At 44.3% G+C, this 19,829-nt stretch overlaps 1 protein-coding gene across 2 annotated transcripts in view; it reads right to left on the reverse strand.

Moving 5' to 3' along the window:
* Window positions 1-19,829, reverse strand: part of LPIN2 (lipin 2) — a 375,312-nt gene that overhangs the window by 93,373 nt on the left and 262,110 nt on the right. Inside the window, exon 2 of one of the 2 annotated variants that reach the window (XM_055559214.1) lies at window positions 5,694-5,786. The gene's annotated coding sequence lies outside the window, so the exon portion shown is untranslated. Of the gene's footprint in view, window positions 1-5,693; window positions 5,792-19,829 lie in introns of those variants that run through there. The other variant, XM_055559223.1, reaches the window with a different exon arrangement.

Here is a 19,829-nt window from a genome sequence, read left to right on the forward strand (position 1 = left end):
AAAACCTGCCATAGACAAAACATTGAAGAAAGAACATGGCAGTGAGCCAGTAAAACTATATTAACTAAAACAGAAAAAACAGTAACACTAAATTTAGAAGCTGTGGGGTTGGGGGGATTTTAACTCTCCTAGGAAGGACTCTGCTCCAAGCCTGCTGGAAAACCACAGCAATTCACAGAGACACCTCATAGCAAAGACTCTGGGACGGGTCTGGAAAACTGTCCATCTGTGAACATTAACTTACTTGCCCGTCCAGATTGCTTGTTTCAGCAGCTACTGTCTTTTTTTTTTTCTCCCCAGAATAGCCACTAATTTGAATGGAATGTCTGGACACCTCAAACTGTTCTTAGAAAACATGTTTGCAGAGGATGTCTGCTGTCCTTGAACTTGTCCAAAAGACTTCGGACTCTGTCCTCTGTTCCTCCTGGGTCTGGGGTCTTTGTTTTTCTGACGACTCCTATTGCATCCACTCCTTACCTTCTCTCCTCCTCCTCATTTTCTCCTTCATGAAACTCTTCTAACTACACTAATTTTTCTCTTCTTCTTTTCTTCATATTTCTCTAAATGGCTTGCTAATGTTAGACAAATGTTTTCCAATGTTAGTAAAATCAGGGGAAGGCATGTAGCTTTGGAGACTGTTTAAGAGACTGTTTGGAGACTAATAAACCCCAGGATATATGAAATAAATGCTCAGCACGTTTAGAGTGCTGTGTCCTTAATAATTAGCTAACCGACACAGCCTTCCCTGCAGTCTGTGAGTTACAAGGTACCCTCCGCAGACTTGTATGAGGACTGAAACTACTTTTGAACTTGGGGATGGCCTGGTTATTGGTGGGGAGGGGAGAAGTGCTTGTCTCCAAGGATACAGAAAGAAAGACAAGGTGCAGGCGGCACAGACTGGAAACTGGCGAATGTTTCATTGTTGGAAGTCTGCTCTTCCCAAATTGCCCTTGACCTCGGTCAACGCAGTCCACCACCCCCACTCCATCCCCTTCTCCTAGACACAACACACACTGCTGGGACTTTCTGTTTTATCTGGAAGGAAAGATAAAGGAAAGGTACAAACAGGGGCGTGGCAAGGAGGAAAATAAGAAAGAAACTCAGACCTCTGCACCCAATCAGACACCAGTTTAATAATCACCTGTCCCTAGAACAGAACAGGGCTTCCCTGCTGGCTCAGCAATAAAGAATCTGCCTGCCAATACAGGAGACCCAGGTTTGATCCCTGAGTTGGAAAGATCCCCTGGAGAAGGAAATGGCAACCCACTCCAGTATTCTTTCCTGGGAAAACCCATAGACAGAGGAGCCTGGCGGGCTACAGTCCACGGGGTTGCAAGAGTCGGACACAACTTAGCGGCTAAACAACAAGAACAGAAGCAAGAGCACTTTGGGGGTGGGGTGGCCGTGGAGAAAATCTTCCCAGAGCTGATGTTATCACCATCAAATAACCACCTTCTAGGTTTCACAGCTGCTCAGACTTTCTGGAATTTTCTTATGATCCTGTGCCAGAAACCACAGCCCTGTGTGTCTACAGTGTGGATATCGGCACAGCCTGGGATGGGATGGGAGGGTGAGGGATGGGATAGGGGATGGTGGGGAATGGGCTAAGGGGATGGGATGGGGTGGGGGAGACTTTAAAAGAATCTTATAAGATACTAAAGGAAATTCAAACTGGGAACGTGGAATTTACAATGGAAACCAGACACATAATCTGTCTTCCTGTTCTCAGATTTGAGTCTAAATTTAGATCACATGTGGAAGAGCAGGACCAGGCCTGGAAAGCTTTTCCTGCCAGGCTCACATCGCTTCACCTCTTCTATTTTAGCCTCAGAGAGACAGTTTTGCATTGTTTCTGTTTTGGAGATAGAAGGGCCGTGGAAAGCTAGCCCCCTTGGCCTTAGCGAGTCTTATCAACTCTGAGAGGTGCTCCTCGAAAACTCCTATTAATGTTTGCTGAAACATTTTCCATATCTCTGTTAGCTAAGTGAGACCTGAACGATGTTTGTTTGGGTGTAACCAACTTGACTGTTGGGAGCCAACTATTCCCCAGTGTAAAAGTTTCAGTTTAAGGGAAATCAACCCTGAATATTCATTGTTGCTGAAGTTCCAATCCTTTGGCCACCTGATGTGAAGAGCCAACTCATTGCAGCAGACCCTGATGCTAGCAAAGATTGAAGGCAGGAGGAGAAGGGGGTGACAGAGGATGAGATGGTTGCAGGGTATCACCGACTCAATGGATATGAGTTTGAGCAAACTCCGTGAAATAGTAAAGGACAGGTAAGCCTGGTGTGCTGCCCTCCATGAGGTCGTAAAGAGTAGGACGCAGCTGAGCGACTGAACAACAAGGTTTCAGTAGGTATCAAGGCTTTAGGCCTTTGAATGCAGGGTGAGTTTTAAGAGAAAACTCAGCAACCTGGAGAGAGTCACAGTAGATCTTTGCCTCACCCCAAGATCTTTCCTCCTCCAGACCAGTGAAGACTGAAGGGGTGGTTTTAGTGACACACCACTCCCTCTCATGTCCCCCACTCCCTTCATCCATCTTCTGGTCCATCTGTTAACTAGACCCACCCCCATCCTCCCACTTAACATCCCCCCAACTTTGCTCAAGTTGCTCCCTCTTTCTGCAATGTTCTGATCCTTCAGTTTTTTCCTTCCAGGTTCTGTACTACCTAGAATCTTCTCTCATCTTATCAGCTGGATATAATTTTTCATTTCATTTTATTGAGAGACAAAGTAGTGTATTGGTATTTTACATAAGGTCCTGCATTATGATTATTTATAAGTAAGTCCAGTCTCTCTGGATCATCTGATAGTTGACCGCCTAATTCATGACTAGTTTGCTATAATTGCTTCAATAACACCCAACAGCGTGTCTCACTCATTGTAGAAAGAAGTCTAATATTTGATGTACAAATGATAAATGTGGCCTTATGGATGCATGCTCAGTCATGTCCAACTCTTTGCAACGGCATGGACCATAGTCCGCCAGGCTCCTCTGTCCATGGGATTTTTCAGGCAAGAATACTGGAATGGGTAGCCATTCCCTTCTCCAGGGATTTTCCCGATCCAAGGATTGAACCCTCATCTGCACTGCAGGCAGATTCTTTCCCACTGAGCCACCAGGGAAGCCTGAATGTGGCCTCAAATAAGAGCAAATTTGGATCTATTCAGCAGTGGGTCATGACATACAACTGATATCCTAGGGGAGACAGCAAGTGGTTTCCTGGCCTTGTCCCCAGCTAGAACACACAGCTCACCATGCTTGCCTCCACCAATCTCCAACTTTGTTCCTCTCCCTGCCAGCCAAGTTCATCTCCTCACCACCGCTGGAAAATGTCAAGCTCATTTCTGGGTCTGAAGCTTTTATTTTGACATTCTTCTTACCTGAAATGCCCTGCTTCACTGCTTCTAACTCTGTGAGTCTTGCCTTCCTTCCCAGACTCAGCTTAAAGTCCTCCAACTACAGCATTGTGCTTATTCATGAATAAATCCAATCTCTTTCTGGATCATTTTTGAGACATGACTGCCTGATCCATGGCTAGCTTGTTGTTATTGCTTCAACACCCAACAGTGTGTCTAACTCATTGTAGAAAGAAGCTTTATATTTGATACACAAAGCTGGTGAAGCTTTCCTCCCCCAGCTTAGCCCTTGGTAGTGTAAGCAGATAGGATGAGGGTCCCCAGAGGAAAAGCACCAGATGTAGCTTTCGACGTAAGAAGAACCATTTTAGGCCTAAGCCACTTTGTGGTCTAAGCCTGGCCACAGTGCTTGCCCTTGAATAGGTCTCAGTAATGATGATCAAGGGAACAAAAGAACAAGACTGTTACCAGGCAAGAGAAGTAACAATTGCAGATAACAAATGGTCGAAAAGACTCAATTCTGTTTCAATGGTAAAGATCGGACAGAAGCACTTTCTGAACTGTTTTGCAGAATTTAGATGCCCTTCAAGGGTTCAAGCCACCAAATCAACTGGAACTCAGGGGATGGTGATATTAACCTTTTATGACCCTGTGATTCCAATCAACTAAAGCTTGTACTCTGTCAACGTTTGCCCCAAATCCATGAGGAATTCTCCTCTGCTCAAGCCCCTTTATGAATATGCATATACTCTTAGCTTAAAACTTCCCCAGTTGAGAGGTTCGGGGTGCTTTGGTGAGGTCCCTCCGTTCTCCTCACTTGCTGAAAGTAGTAATTCCTTCCTTCTCCAGTTTGTTGGCTTGGTTGTGACTTTTGGCTCAACAGCAAGAGGCAAACCCCGTTTTCCAATAACAGTAGCAGCGTGCTCTGAAGGAAGGGCAACCGATGAAAATTCCCCACCCCTGGATTCTCGTTTCTGCTCAGCTACCAGCTGGGCGATTTGCTTCATCCCTCTTGACCACTTACTCGTCATCTATAGAAGGACTATTCTGATGACACACTCTCTAAAGCCCTTTTGGGTTAATACATTGTGATACTAATCATTCCAGCCTTGAAACTTCTAGCACCTACGTTGTTGCTACCACTGAACTGCAGTAACCTGCCTTGTCACTTATCTTCTTATATTGACGTCTGGTTCATCCAACTCATCTGCAACTTCTTCAAGAACCAAAAATGTGTCCTTTAATTATTTGCAGCCCTGTCACTTGGATAGAAGTTCTGGTAATAAATTTTTTTTTGGTAATAATGATAACAGATTGTTACCAATGCCTGTACCCTTTTTCCTGATGCTGCCTTGAGGATGCTGCTGTTCTTACAGCTGGAATCCACGTTGGGTCACAGTTTACACCAGTAACCAGATTTAGGATCCTTAACAGCATCATTGGGGCTTCCCAGGTGGCTCAGTGGTAAAGAATCTGTCTGCCAATGCAGGAGCCACAGGAGACATCAGTTTGATGCAGGGTCAGGAAGATTCCCCTAGAGGAGGGCATGGCAACCCACTCCAGTATTCTTGCCTGGAAAACCCCATGGGCAGAAGAGTCTGGAGGGCTACAGTCCATGAGGTCACAAAGAATTGGCACGACAGCTCATTGAGCAGCTCTAACCCTGGACTGTGTACCTTAATACTTCTTGTTTTATGTGAAAAAGTCCCACACCTCTACCTATTTAAGCGCTGTCTTTGAGATTGTCTTATTACTTACAGCTGATCACATTGCTGATATAAAAATTCACCAGTTTCTTATTAAGGGTAAATAAGATAATAATGTAAAGCTCTTAGAATCTCTCATAGTAAGCCCTCAACAGATGGATGCTATTATTACTATTTTATTTTATTTTTTTAATTTAAATTTATTTATTTTAATTGGAAGCTAATTACTTTACAGTATTGTATTGGTTTTGTCATACATCAACATGATATTATTACTATTTTAAAAGTATGCCTCCATTGTGTCCTCTTTTCCCCTAGCTTCCCCCCACCCCATGACAGTGGAGGTTCATAATGGAAGAAATACATTTTTTAAATTAACCTATGAATTTGTTTTTTCCTTTTTTTTTTTTTGGCTGCACCACTCAGCTTGTGGAATCTTAGTTCCCTCACTGAGGGATTGAACCCGCAACCACAGCAGTGAAAGCGCAGAGTTCCAACAACTGCACCGCCAGGGAATTCCCAACCTATGAACTTCTGAAAATATACTGCAGTTTCAGTCTTCTCAGGCTGTCATAACAAACTACCATAACCTGGGCCACTTATAAAGAACAGAAATTGATTTCTCACGGTTCTGGACGTTCCAGAAGTCTGAGATCAGGATGCTGGCCTCGCCACGGATCCTCCCGTGGTTACAGATGCAGACTTCCAGTAGCCTCACCTGAGGGAAAGAGCGAACCGAGGTCTCTTTTATAAGAGCGCTGATTCCATTAAGAGGGCCCCACCCTCATGACCCAATCACCTCCTAAAGGCCCCACCTCCTACAACCATCACTTGGGAAGGGAAGGCTTTAAGACATGACTTTTGGGGGAACACCAACATTCAGTCCACACAACTACCTTACTTCAAAGACACCATCATAAGCGCTTGAACTGAGAGTGTTCAGTATTCATAACTCAATAAACAAAATTCTAAAAATTCAATCCATTTTTAGTTCTAGGCTAAATTCTATGCTGATAAAATATAATAGAGTACAGGCTTATTGCTCAGACATCAGAAGGTTGCTTTGTTTTATAAAAAAGATTCAAGAGAGATTTTAAAAATAATTAAGCTTCACTTAAGAAAAATTCCTTTTATGTTCAAATTCTCAGGAGCAGGGCAACAATATTACATGAAGTGAAGTACTTCTATATCTCTCCCACACATGTAGAGTTCAATTTGCAAAGATTTCTAAAGACTCTGATGTCTTCTAGACTTAGTACACTTCTAATTAAATGTTTTCTGATCTCATTTCGTTAGGAAAAGCCATTAAATCGCCGGGCAGATCAATGAACAGCAGTGATATTTATTTTAAACTTAGCATCATAAATCACCTTGACTTTAGAGAGCCACACATGGGGCTGGAGGGGAATTTGATCTCTTTGTATTTAGTGGCTCTGATCTATTCTTTGCAAAAATCTCAGAGGTTGATGAAAGAGGGAAAGCATAATAAAGCAGAGAAGTGTCTGTCTGTGGATGTGTGTGTTCTCATTGTGGTGTTTGTGTGCAGATGTGTGTTAAAAGTTAAAGTTGATTTTTCAACCTCGGATCACATATTTTAGGAGCTGGATTGAAACATTTGGAGAGAAAAGAAAGAGTAGTCACTGGAGTCCTGGGAAATTTTAATTCACATTTCTCAAGGGAATAAGCAATGCATCTACTTAAGGAAAAAAAAAGAGGGTTTAATTTATAGAACCCCTTCAAGGAGAATAAAGAATATGGAATAATAAAGTAGGAAGTATATGATGTTGTTAAAGCTTTAAATAGTGGTAACTATTAAAGAAATTTCCAATTAAATAAAAGGGAAGATTGAGAAAGAAAGATTTCCTAAATGCTCAGAAACTGGAATTTGGACACATGATAGAAAATTTATTTTACTTTCATAATTGTATGAAGAATAGGGTTTGTAATAATCTATAGGTGTAGAAATTTCTAAGAGCTCAACTAAACAATTCTAAAAACACTTATATGGGATAGATATTTGTAAATTAAAGATTTTTTTTAACTTTTTTCTTTTTTGGGTTAAAGATATTTTATCATTTAGTATATAATAGAACTACAATTCTATATAGATATACCCGGTTAATTTTCATGCATTGATTAATCCTTCCATCACTCTGGTTGGACCAGTGGGTAATTTGCATTTCCTATTCCCTGATGCAGAAACAAGAAACTAATTGGGCAAGTTGTGTGACTTGCCCAAGGATAGTGGGTTAATCTCGGTGGAGCTAGCTGGAAACAGGGCATAAGTCCCTGACTCACCATGCAGCCTTTCAGGGCTGTAAAACTGTTCTTCCTGTTTACATTTTCAGTTTAACCAACACACATCGTACACCTGGAAAGGTTCTGAACATGGCACAAGGCAGACATAAACAGGAACGCTCTTTTTCTGGCTGTCCCCTCCAAGAGTCAGATATCAGGGTCCTCCCTGAACCTAAGTGAGGGGTTTGTGACAAACACTTACGGAAGAGCCAAAACTCTAAGCAGAACCTATGAAGTGAAGACAAACAGGCAGCTTGTTAAAAATTGCAGTTTATTAGAAGTCAGTGCTAAATATGATAGTTCTAGCCACTGACTAAGCCAAATAGAGTTTCTTTCTCAACCACATTGTTTAGCATTTCATGTTTCGAATTTGTGCCAAGTGACTTGCAAAAGAAATTGTTTTTTAAAAAACACACTCATAAAGAGCATTTGTATATATTAAGTCAGTTTTACTTAAATGATTTCTTCTAAGTATTCAAATGGGCATAATCTCTAATTTCTGTGTCTTCTCTGTGTCAGGCTGTAGTTTATTGGATAATAGTGAGATTTAATAATAATGAGTCTTAATAAGTGCTTTACATGTGGATTAACTCCACCCTCACAACAACTCTTAGGGGTAGGCATTATTATTACCTCTGCATTACAGATGGAAAAACTGATACTCCAAATATTAAGCAAATGGATTTGGGTCACATACATAGCAGGTGGTAATTGGCCCCAGGATGGCAGGTTCCCAAGCCTACCAATAGATACAATGTCAGCAGCTACAACAGATAAGTCCAATGAGCACACATAAGAAATGGACCATCATAAGGTCAACTTTATATATTATAACATCTTCAAAAAGTTTAGTTTTTCCGTGACATTGTTTTCTGCCCTGATCTACTAAAATGTTATAAAGCAGGAAAACAATATCAGCTCAGTCATTAGGAATCCAGAAATAGAAAACTTTTAATATCTGTGTGAATCATTGTAAATAGAAGAAACCATGAAAAAGGCGCACACATGAGAATCTTTTTAAACCTTCTTAAGGCAAAAGAGTACTCTTTCCTGGAAAATCCCATGGATGGAGGAGCCTGGTGGGCTGCAGTCCATGGGGTCGCTAAGAGTTGGACATGACTGAGCGACTTCACTTTCACTTTTCACTTTCATGCATTGGAGAAGGAAATGGCAACCCACTCCAGTGTTCTTGCCTGGAGAATCTCAGGGACGGGGGAGCCTGGTGGGCTGCCGTCTATGGGGTCGCACAGAGTCGGACACGACTGAAGTGACTTAGCAGAAGGCAAAAGAGTCAATAGAGTGTTAGTCACTCAGTTGTGTTTGACTCTTCGTGATCCCATTGTAGCCCACCAGGCTCCTCTCCCCATGGAATTCTCCAGGCAAGAATACTGGGTGGGTTGCCATTCCTTTCTCTGGGGAATCTTCCTAACCCAGTGATTGAACCTAGATCTCCTGCATTGCAGGCGGATTCTTTACCATTTAAGTCACCAGGGAAGCCCAAGGTGAAAGAGGGGCATGGCTAATGTCTTCCATCTTTCAGCCATAAAGATTGTTTTTAATTTTTATTTTATTTCTTGGTCTTCATTGTTATGCTCGGGCTTTCTCTAGTTGCAGTGATCAGGGGCTCTTCTCTAGTTGCTGTGTGTAGGCTTCTCATTAAAATGCCTTCTTTCATTGCATGCTGCTAAGTCACTTCAGTCATGTCCAACTCTGCGACCCCATAGACGGCAGCCCACCAGGCTCCCCCGTTCCTGGGATTCTCCAGGCAAGAACACTGGAGTGGGTTGCCATTTCCTTCTTTCATTGCATGGGCCTCAGTAATTGTGACTAGCTGGCCCAGTTGCTCTGTGGCATGTGGAATCTCTCCAAACCAGAGGTGGAACCCATTGACAGGTGGATTCTTTATCACTGGACCACCAGAAAAGTCCCATAATTTTTAATTTCTTAGGAGACATAGTCTTGTCTGTTTTTTCTTTTTAAGATTTTTTTTTTAATGTGGGCCATTTTAAAAGTTTTTATTTAATCTGTTACAGTATTGTTTCTGCTTTATTTATTTTTTTGGCAGCAAGGCATATGGGGTCTTAGCTCCCTGACCAGGGATCAAACCCACACTCCCTGCATTGGAAGGCGAGGTCTTAACCGCTTGACTGCCAGGGAAATCCCAGTCTGTCTGTTTTTAATGTCTCTCAATACTATAAACAAATAAACTGGCATCACAAAAATGAAAGAACCCATCAAGTCTGAATTTCAAATAAGACAAAAAAGCATAGGGCTTTTCAAAGGTAAACATTAGCTAGACTGGGCATCTCCCCATTGCGTTATGTAAATCAGAACAGAGTCTGGTCAAGTCCAATTATGCTCATCACACCACAAAGCAACCATTTGGAAGCATTTTGTTTTAGTTCCTCTTGCTCCTAATTGCGCCTGACATTCTTTGACCAAGGTCTTCTTCCATGCTGTGCCTGTCTGCACATCTCCACGGCGCTTCCTTTTGTTACCTGTCCTCACAGATCTCTTTCTCACTCTTCATCTTGTGCCAAGTTTCCCTGCAGACCTTTGCCACTTAGTTCTTGCTTCATTGAATTTCAGTCACTCAGGTTGTGCACTGATTTTGTTTTTGCTTTTTCCTGGGGGTTCTAGTCTGAGTCACAGGGAAAGATTTCTTTCTTGACAGCTGGTGAAGCGAGATGATCTGTATGTCAGATTATTTGGGTGGGATCCTCACCACCCTTTACCAGCAATCAGTTGGCTCTTCTGGGAAGTGTGGGATCCTGGGAGACCCTGCTCCCCTAAAGCATGTCCCTAGTGGGGACCTCAGATTTAGCACTGGGGCCCTTTGTTAAAATAAAGTGTGTTTTTCACACACATTAACAGAAGAATGGATAAAGAAGATGTGCTTCATGTATACAATGGAATGTCACTCGGCCATAAAAAGTTAGGAAACTGTGCCATTTGCAGAGACATGGATGGACCTAGAGACTATCATACAGGATGAAGTAAGTCAGAAAGAGAAAACCAGATATTGCATATCAATGCATATATGTGGAATCTATAAAAGTGGTACAGATGAGCCTATTTGCAAAGCAGAAATAGAGACCCAGACACAGAGAACAAACACGTGGACCCCAAGGGGGAAAAAGAGGAGTGGGATGAACTGGGAGATTGGGACTGACATGTACACACCACTATGTATAAAACAGATAACTAACGAGAACCTACTGTATAGCACAGGGAAGTTTACTCCATGCTCTGTGGTTCCCTAAATGGGAAGGAAATCTTAAAAAGTGGGGATGTATGTATACGTATAGCAGATTCACTTTGCTGTACAGCAGGAACTGACACAACTTGGTAAAGCAACTATACTCTAATGAAATTTAATGAAAAAATTAAGTGTGTTTTTCAAAAGGAATTAGAGTTTTCTACTAGGAGTCCCATCGTTCTGCTTGGAGGACAGGGAGGAAATGGAGTTCAGGATGGGAATGTCCATACACAGGCTGGTTCTTGGGATGGGAGGCCTTAAGGGAAGACAAGACTGCCCAAGGGGCTAGGGGCCGGCAGCTGGTGAGGGGGCTGTGGGCGGAATTCACAAGAGGTGGCTGTCAAAGAAGAGTAAGGGTGATCCCCTTGTTTGATCGACTCATCCTGGCTGAGTGATGAGTGACTTGATCCTAGAAGCTGTTACCATCAGAGAAATGCATCACGAGGTTCTTCCCCCCACCTGCCTCCCCATCACAACCCAGGAAAACAGACTAAAACTCGCTTTGCAGAAAGTTTTCTTGTTTAAAGTGAATGGAGAAATATGCAAGCCATCCCATTGCTTTACTTATTCCAATACTCAGAGTGAAAAATATGATCCTGTATATTTATCTGCCCAAAATGTAACTCCAGTTGTCACAACAAATCGAAATGAGGAAGGAAGGGGGACTTGCAAGCATACTCTATAGACAGCTGCCATCTGTCTCCACGAAACCACAAAAACCTCCTCAAGAAGCAGACTTGCGCCCTGATGCTTATCTTCTGCTTCCTCCCCTCCCACTGACCCTCTGTTCTTTATGAGGCAAAGCTTCCACTCCATCTCTAGGGATGGTGCTGAAGAAACAGGGCTAGGCTTTCTGGGAAGATCTGGGCAGCTGAGTTTTCCTAAGGAAGAAAAAAGAGAGGAAATCCAAGGAGTTTGGGCAGCTGACATTTTCACCCATCATCCCACTCAAGGATGTTGTTCTCCTAATACTCGAGAGCAAGTCACAGATTCATCTAACAGAGACAGGCCCCTGAACTTTGGAAGACCAGTACCTCAGTGCAGCCAGGGAGAGAAAGAAAGTGGGCCAGGTGTTGAGAGACCTGCGTTCCCCACTTCCCGGCCATACTTGTCACGTGACCTTCAGCGAAGCTCTTCACCTCCCTGTGTCTTAGTTGACTCATCTGTGAAATGGGGACAGTAGCCTGACCCTGAACCACCCCATGGGCTGACATTACTTCTCGTACACCCTAACTGCTGCTGCTGCTGCTGCTAAGTCGCATCAGTCATGTCCGACTCTGTGCGACCCCATAGACGGCAGCCCACCAGGCTCCTCTGTCCCTGGGATTCTCCAGGCAAGAATACTGGAGTGGGTTGCCATTTCCTTCTCCAATGCATGAAAGTGAAAAGTGAAAGCCAAGTCGCTCAGTCGTGTCTGACTCTTAGCGACCCCATGGACCACAGCCTACCAGGCTCCTCCGTCCATGGGATTCTCCAGGCAAGAGTACTGGAGTAGGGTGCCATTGCACCCTAACTAGGAAGTACTTAAAAACGTATTTCATACAAAAACAAAATAGTGTCAGTGAAAGGTTTAGGCACTTGGGCAAACTACATGAGGAAATTTTACAAAAATGGATTCCTGATTCCGTATCCCTCAGATAATTTCCGTTCTACAGAGAGCAGAGGTCATTCCCACTTTTATAATACATTCTTATCTGTCTTTTGGAAAGCTGCTCTTGGGGAAAAACAAGGCAGGAAGTAATGAATGAACCTGGCAAGGTAAGTCCCTCAAGACTCACCTGCTAGGTACGAGCGCTTTCCTGGGCAGTTTCTAAATGAATCAACTCGTGAAGTCTCCATGTGGGAGACACTGTGATGCCCTGATCCCCACATCCCGGGGGCTGAGGTGGGGGGTCACTTGGTCAGAAAGTGGTGGGTTGAACCCCGTCTTCTAGCTTTGTGTGATGCTGCCGCTGCATCTGCTCAACCCACCTGCTCCCCTACAACAAGAAACAACAGAGTCACCAGGGGAGCAAGACCTGTGTGCACACAAAGGACTTATTTTTGTGCCAAATGGCTTTTATCGGTCAAACTTTCAGCACCAAAGAACTTCTGATTGTATGTGCTCACGTGCGAGCTCAGTCACTCAGTTGTGTCTGACTCAGTTGTGTGTGACCCCATGGACTAGCCCACCAGACTCCTCTGAAATGGGATTTCCCAGGCAAGAACACTGGAGTGTGTTGCCATGCTCTCCTCCAGGGGATCTTCCTGTCCCAGGGACCAAACTCGCATCTCCTACATTGGCAGGCGGGTTCTTTATCACTGAGCCACCTTCTGAGTGTCTGTAGTAAAACTCATCTGAAGAGATTCAGTTTCAAGATGTGATGAGGCCTGGCCTACACTGCAGGAGTTAATAAGCTAAGGTGAAACCTGATGCATGAAACCCCCTAGGTCACCTTCTGTTCCAGTCAGGGGTGATGGGTTGAGATTTTCGGTCCAGTCTGTTGACTGCCTCTATAAAGTATGTTCTGTGCTGACTTTCCTCTATTGTAACAGCAGGGATTCCTGCTTAGAAAAGGAAGGAAGTTGTGACACTGTCCTTCAGAGATAAAGATTTACTGAGAGGTTTTGAAATATCTATATAATGTAGCAGGGTTTCTGTTCTGGCTTCCCTGGCCTGGCTGGCCCAGGGCTGGTAGCTTCACTCAGACTGTCTCCTGCCCTAAACTACCTCCTGAAGGGACCTCCATTGTGAAAAAGTATACCACAGATTCCAGAATAATAGATTTAAAAGGTGAAGGGGATTACCCACAGGTCTGGCTTAGCTTCTGCTGGCTGAGATGCACGAGCCGTGAGGATGGGGACGCCCAGACTTGGTTTAAACAGAGGGAAGTGTTTACTCGAGACCTAGCTGAGCAGAGACCAAATCCTGGTGGAAGGCAGCCAAGATCTAGAAAGGCAATCTGAGCATCCAGGAAGGGATCCAGAGAGGGCACAGGCTCCATCGTGAGGAGGGAGGGCGGAAATGCCAGGCCGGGCTGAGGTCAGTGCCAAGTGCTCTTGGCGGGAACAGAGGGGCACGGTGCTTATTTCAAGGCTGGCTGAGGGCGGAAGGAATGGAGGCTAAAGCGGCTGTGCTGAGCTGCTCGGGCCGCTATAAAATGAGCAAGAGGATCCCACGAGGTGGCCACAGGAGGCACGGTGTCAGGAAGCAGAGCAGCAATTTCTATATTCAGCAGCCCTCGTGTTCCCAACAGATACACAACAACAGCAATGTACCCATCGTGGAGGTTGGTCTGCATTCAGTAAACACCCATCAGATGTCTCCTCTGTGCAAGACAGCACTGGGTGCAAAGAGGAGAGTTAACTAATAAATTCACAAAAGGAGAGACAGAAGGGCCAACAACACTGGGGGAGGGTAGGGGGGCGGGGGGCGAAATAAACCAAGAGAAAGTCTGTGCAGGTAGTGCCCTCTCTTCCCTGAATCTGTCACTGACAGATAATCATAATAAAGTATCAAGACATGCCTATTGCCTTATACTCCATTCATTCATTTACAATGAAATTTGTAAAGAAAATTCATTTAGAACTCCTTTGGGCCTGGAGTTGGGAGATGCCACGAGGCAGCAGAGGCAGTTTCTGCCCTCAAGGAACTTGCCAGCCCTGCTGGGCTCCACAGTTTTTGTTTGTTTGTTTGATTTTTGGCTGCCAGGCGTATGGAATCTTAGTTCCCGGACCAATTTTAACCACTGGATGGCCAGGGAAATCCTGGGCCCACAGTCTTTGCTGTCAGCTCAGCTCCAATCACTCTCCACCCTCCGAGCCCTCAGTTTCCACTCTGGGGTACAAGCGGTCCTTCTACTTCAGCACATCCAAAAATCAAGTGCCTTATTTCTTCCCCAAACTCCAGGCCATCTGTCTGGCACGTCTCAGATCAACACACCACCCTCTTGGTCCAGGTCACTCAATTACTCTCTGATTCACATCCTGGCGAGCATCCTCACTTCTGGGCCCTCTTCCCCATTCCTTCTCTACTCCTGTGGTTCTGGATCTGGAGGTGCGTGGTGTTGGGGCAGGCACAGAGGCCCGGGAGGCCGGCAGACCTAGCAATAGAGCCCAGATCATCACTCCCAAGATAACGTGTGGAACAGTGAGACTCAAAAGATGCACATTCTCTTCTTTTTACTTGGATTGTTTTGAAATTCAGTTCCACTTACAAACCGTTTTGCTATTTTTTTCTCTTTGCAGTCCATCCCTCATACCAGCACGGATTATCTTCTGAAAACTGTTTAATACTGTGTCGTTTTCCAGGGTGAGCGCTTCTGGTTTCCCTATTGCCTGAGTCACGTTCCTATCTCATGGTACAATGGTCCAGGCCTTCGGTAATTGCACCTGTTTATTTCTGTTAGACTGCGAGCATCTCTGCAGGACAGTAAGCAACCACAGGACTGAGACGGAGCCTTTTATCCAAATTTCTCCGGTGACTGGAGCACGGCTAAGTATTATTCCCTGTATAGCCCTGTCATATCTGCTGAATAGCTCACAGTTCACAGACATGCTAAATACATGTTTGGTGTTGAGACTGATAACGAGTGGCTTTCGTTTTGAAATATCAGTACCTTTGGGACTTTCTTTCTGTGTCAGAATCTGAAAAGAAAAAACATCTTGCCCTCTCTAACTCCCTCTGCCCAGTGCTGGGCATCGGTAGGTGGGCTGCTCAGAGCCCTTGGCTGAGAGCTGCTCACTAGATACTTAAGGAGAGAGGAGAGAATGAGGTGTTCCTGCCTGGCTTGGAACAGATCATCTTTCCCATAGGGTTTGCATTTTAATAGGAAGTCCTTTGATATTGGAATAAAGGCTCTCTAATTGCATAATTTTAGACAAGGGGATACCTTCTGGGTAAGGTGAGGACAACAAGCCTTTCTTAATTCTGAATCATTCCATAGATAGTTAACTATTCTGTGAGGTTAGGGGGGAAAACGGTCTCTGAAATCCTGAATTTAAGCATTCCATTCTCTGAATGATGTGTTGTCCTCTGGCCTGTTTACTAAAAATGCTTCAATTCCAAACGTTTCTATCCGATTGGAACCAGTTGTCCAGTGAACATCATTTTCCAAATGTTCGTCTCGTTCTTGCCCAGGCTTGGGCTCCATGGTCCAACCCTAAACGTTTCCTGCGAACACCCTCCCCTCCGTCTCCATTCTCCCTCCACTGACTCACTGGGCAAAGCTGCTCCCTTATAACTAGACATGTGCAACTGAATCCTGCAGAAGATGCACAGCTGTGCTGGCAAGTGTCGCCTTAAATACATGACCCATATTTCAAGTGGGCCCTTGACACCTTCTGGAAACCCTAACACATTTTCTGCTAAGATATTTATATCCTACCATTTTCTCTCTTCAGTCACAAATCCAATCGTCCACCTTCCTCCTGCATCTTCACTTTCAACCGATGACTTAGCTTCACAGTTCACAAAGAAGATGGAAACAATTAGATGGAAACTTCCTCATCATTTTACCATTAACTACCTACTTCCGTGCTTGGTTTCTGCCTTCTGTCCTATTAAGGTCTAGGGTTTGGGTCCCTCTCCAACCAGAGCCCCATCCCCACCTGTGTAGATGTAATTCTGTCTTATCTACTCGTGGGCTCCAGCCTGCACCATCACTTTCTCCCTCCTTCCTCAATCAGCCTCATCAGCATCTTTCAATTCCTGATCTATCACTCTAGACAACTCCCCCTTTACTCCATGTCCCCTTCAGCTACCGTCTCATTTGTTCATTCCACATGCAGAAAAACTGCTGCTGCTGCTGCTGCTGCTGCTGCTGCTAAGTCGCTTCAGTCGTATCCGACTCTGTGAGACCCCATAGACCGCAGCCTACCAGGCTCCCCCATCCCTGGGATTCTCCAGGCAAGAACACTGGAGTGGGTTGCCATTTCCTTCTCCAATGCATGAAAGTGAGAAGTGAAAGTGAAGTCGCTCAGTCGTGTCTGACTCTTAGCGACCCCACGGACTGCAGCCTTCCAGGCTCCTCAGTCCATGGAATTTTCCAGGCAAGAGTACTGGAGTGGGGTGCCATTGCTTTCTACTTGACATAATTATCTGTACTCTGTGTTTCCACTTTTTCACTTCCCTCTCTAGCTGACTCCAAGGCTTCTGTTGCTAAAGCTAAGCTCATGGCAACTTTCTGCACATCTGATACAGATGATCACTCTTTCCTTTTGCCTCTCTGAGGCTCCCTGGTCCCCCTCCTCCCTCCCAAGTCGCTCCTTCCTGGTTGCCTTTGCTGGCTCCTCCTCCTCTGCTGGAACTTAAATGTGACTGTGTACCAGGATTCTCTCTTCCTCTCTTCCTTCTTTGCACAGATGGTTCTCTCTTGGAAGCCCACAGCTATTGGTAGCACCTATAGTCCAACGACTCTACATATCCTCCTCTCCTAGGACCTCTCTCCTGAACCACAGACTTTGCCTCTCTTCTTACCTGGCATATCAATCTGTGATTCGCTTGCTAAGTTGTGTCCGACTCTTTGCAACCCCATGGATTGCAGCACACCAGGCTTCCCTGTCCTTTGCTGTCTATCTCCTGGAGTTTGCTCAGATTCATGAGGGTCTAATAGGTATCTCAAAATTAACATGCCCGCTATGGGATGCTTGGTTTCCCTGTTTTCCACATTTTTTTCCTATTTCAAGAAGTCATACCACCACCCTTCCAGTGCCCAGGCAACAGTCTTGACCTTATCCTTGATTTTTCTCTGTTTCCTTCATTCACTACATCCATTGCATCAACAAAACTTTGTGTGTGAATTATGTCTCAGATCTGCCTGCCTCTCTCCATTTCTGCTGCTAACTCTAGTCATCAATTCTCTCTTGAGTTGGTAGGAGAACAGTTTAACTCCTTTCTATTCTTTCATTTTTTGTCCCTCCTCAATCCATTCTCCACTAAGCACCCACAGTGATCGTTTTTTTAAAAAATTAATTAGCTCTGTTTTTGCTTCAAATCTTCCAGTGGGTTCACATTGGGTTTAGAATAAAGCCCAATCTCTTTATCCCACTCTACACAGCTCCTTGTGATCTGATCCCTGTTTCCCAGCTGACCTTATACCGCCCTTCTCCTCAACTACTATGTTCCAGGCACCCTGACCTACTTCCTGTTATTCACACATGTTAAGTGCCAACCTGCCCCAGGGCTACTGGGCTTGCTGAACTCTGCATGGATCATGTTAACTCAACTGGTTCAAACCCATTATTCATTGTCCTGTTGTATGTCTTTATGGCTCAATTTTTTTTTCTTTTCTTTCTTTCATAATTCTTAACTCTAAAATGTCTAACAAAGTATCTTACTCTTAGTAGATAATCAATAACATGTTTTGGAATAAACAAAAGTGATGCTGCTCAGTGAAACTTGTTCAGTGATTGATTCATGCTTTAATTACCTTTGATAAAGACTATGCTTGGGCATCTATCAAAAACTGATAGGACTAAAATTCAATGTGAATTGAATCGCAAATAATATACTAACAGTATTCAGAGTCAATCCTTTCAAATGCTATTTTTGAGAGCTTCTGGGTTTGTAATAAAATGTTAATAGAACTGTCTTCTTCTCAATCTATCCACCTCCCACTGCTGACAGGTGGAGTTCTGATTCCCCTGCCAAAACAGGGCCCTCTTTGCCCGTTGGAATGAAGATTTGTGAAGAGCAGACAAGAATGAGGAATAGACTGGCCACTTACCTGCTCTCTCCTCTACTGCGGTTTTCTCAACAGCCTGGTGTCACTCACGGACGTAGCCCTAATATTTTCCTTTTGTCTTTGATATTCTGCATTTTATTCTGAGGGGTCTACATGTGGATTTATTTTTTACTTATTTTGCTCATGATACAGGGAATTGCATCACATATCTTTAGTTATGGAAAATACTTTCATCCTTTTTTTCAATAATGATATTTTCTGTTCTTTTTACTCTCTTGTCTGGAACTCCAGTTTGACTTATTTGGTATTTCTCATTTAAGTCTCTGGGTCTGTTAAGTGATTTTCAAGGTTTTCTTTATATTTCTAGTCTGAATTATGAAGTATTTCTTCCAATCTATTTTCCACTTCATTAATTCTCTTTTTAAGCAACTGATTAAAGTGTCTATTGAGGCTTTTTTTTTTTTTAATTTCAATTAGTAATTATCATTGGAGAAGGCAATGGCACCCCACTCCAGTACTCTTGCCTGGAAAATCCGATGGATGGAGGAGCCTGGAAGGCTGCAGTCCATGGGGTCGCTGAGGGTCAGACACGACTGAGCGACTTCACTTTCACTTTTCACTTTCATGCATTGGAGAAGGCAATGGCAACCCACTCCAGTGTTCTTGCCTGGAGAATCCCAGGGACGGGGGAGCCTGGTGGGCTGCTGTCTATGGGGTCGCACAGAGTCGGACACGACTGAAGTGACTTAGCAGCAGCAGCAATTATCATATGTGTGTGCGTGTGTGTTGCTCAGTCATGTTCGACTCTTTGTGACCCCATGGACTGTAGCCCACCAGGCTCCTCTGTCCATGGAATTCCTCAGGCAAGAATACTGGAATGGGTTGCTATTCTCTTCTCCAGGGGATCTTCCCAATGCAGGGGTCAAACACACGTCTCCCATATTGGAGCAGATGCTTTACCGTCTGAGCCACTAGGGAATCCCAATTACCATGCATAGGATTTCTATATATCCTTTACTGCCGGGAGCCGGCATATTGCATATTGAGTGCATATTGCATATTGAGTGCAGCACTTTCCACAGCATTATCTTTCAGGATCTGGAATAGCTCAACTGGAATTCTATCTCTGCCGGGAGCCAGCGTGAGGAACTCCGCCCATGACAAAGGTCATGAGGAAGGAGGCTCGGCATACGCAAAGGCGGGATCAAGCCTCAGGAGTCCCCCTGGAAATTCTCGAGCATCTACTCCCCAAACCTGAGTCTGCCTACTTTCTGCTTTGTGCTTTCACCTACACCTCTGACTTTACGGGGGCTGTCCCCCACTACCTCTCTCTGAAAAAAGAGTTAGCTTACAGCTCCAGTTAATAATTCCTGGGTGTGACAGTGTTTAACCTACAAACTCCTTTGGAAATCCTCTAGCCTGCCTGAATAGGTTTTTCCGGCCACATGTGATTGTTCAGAGCCTCCCAGCTGTGAGAGGCAGGAGATGTTCTAAACTGTCTAAACACAGATTCTTTTGAGTAGTTAAAAGATTGATTAGAAA

This window comes from Bubalus kerabau, chromosome 21, assembly GCF_029407905.1.
Source record: "Bubalus kerabau isolate K-KA32 ecotype Philippines breed swamp buffalo chromosome 21, PCC_UOA_SB_1v2, whole genome shotgun sequence".
Classification (NCBI taxonomy): Eukaryota; Metazoa; Chordata; class Mammalia; order Artiodactyla; family Bovidae; genus Bubalus; species Bubalus kerabau.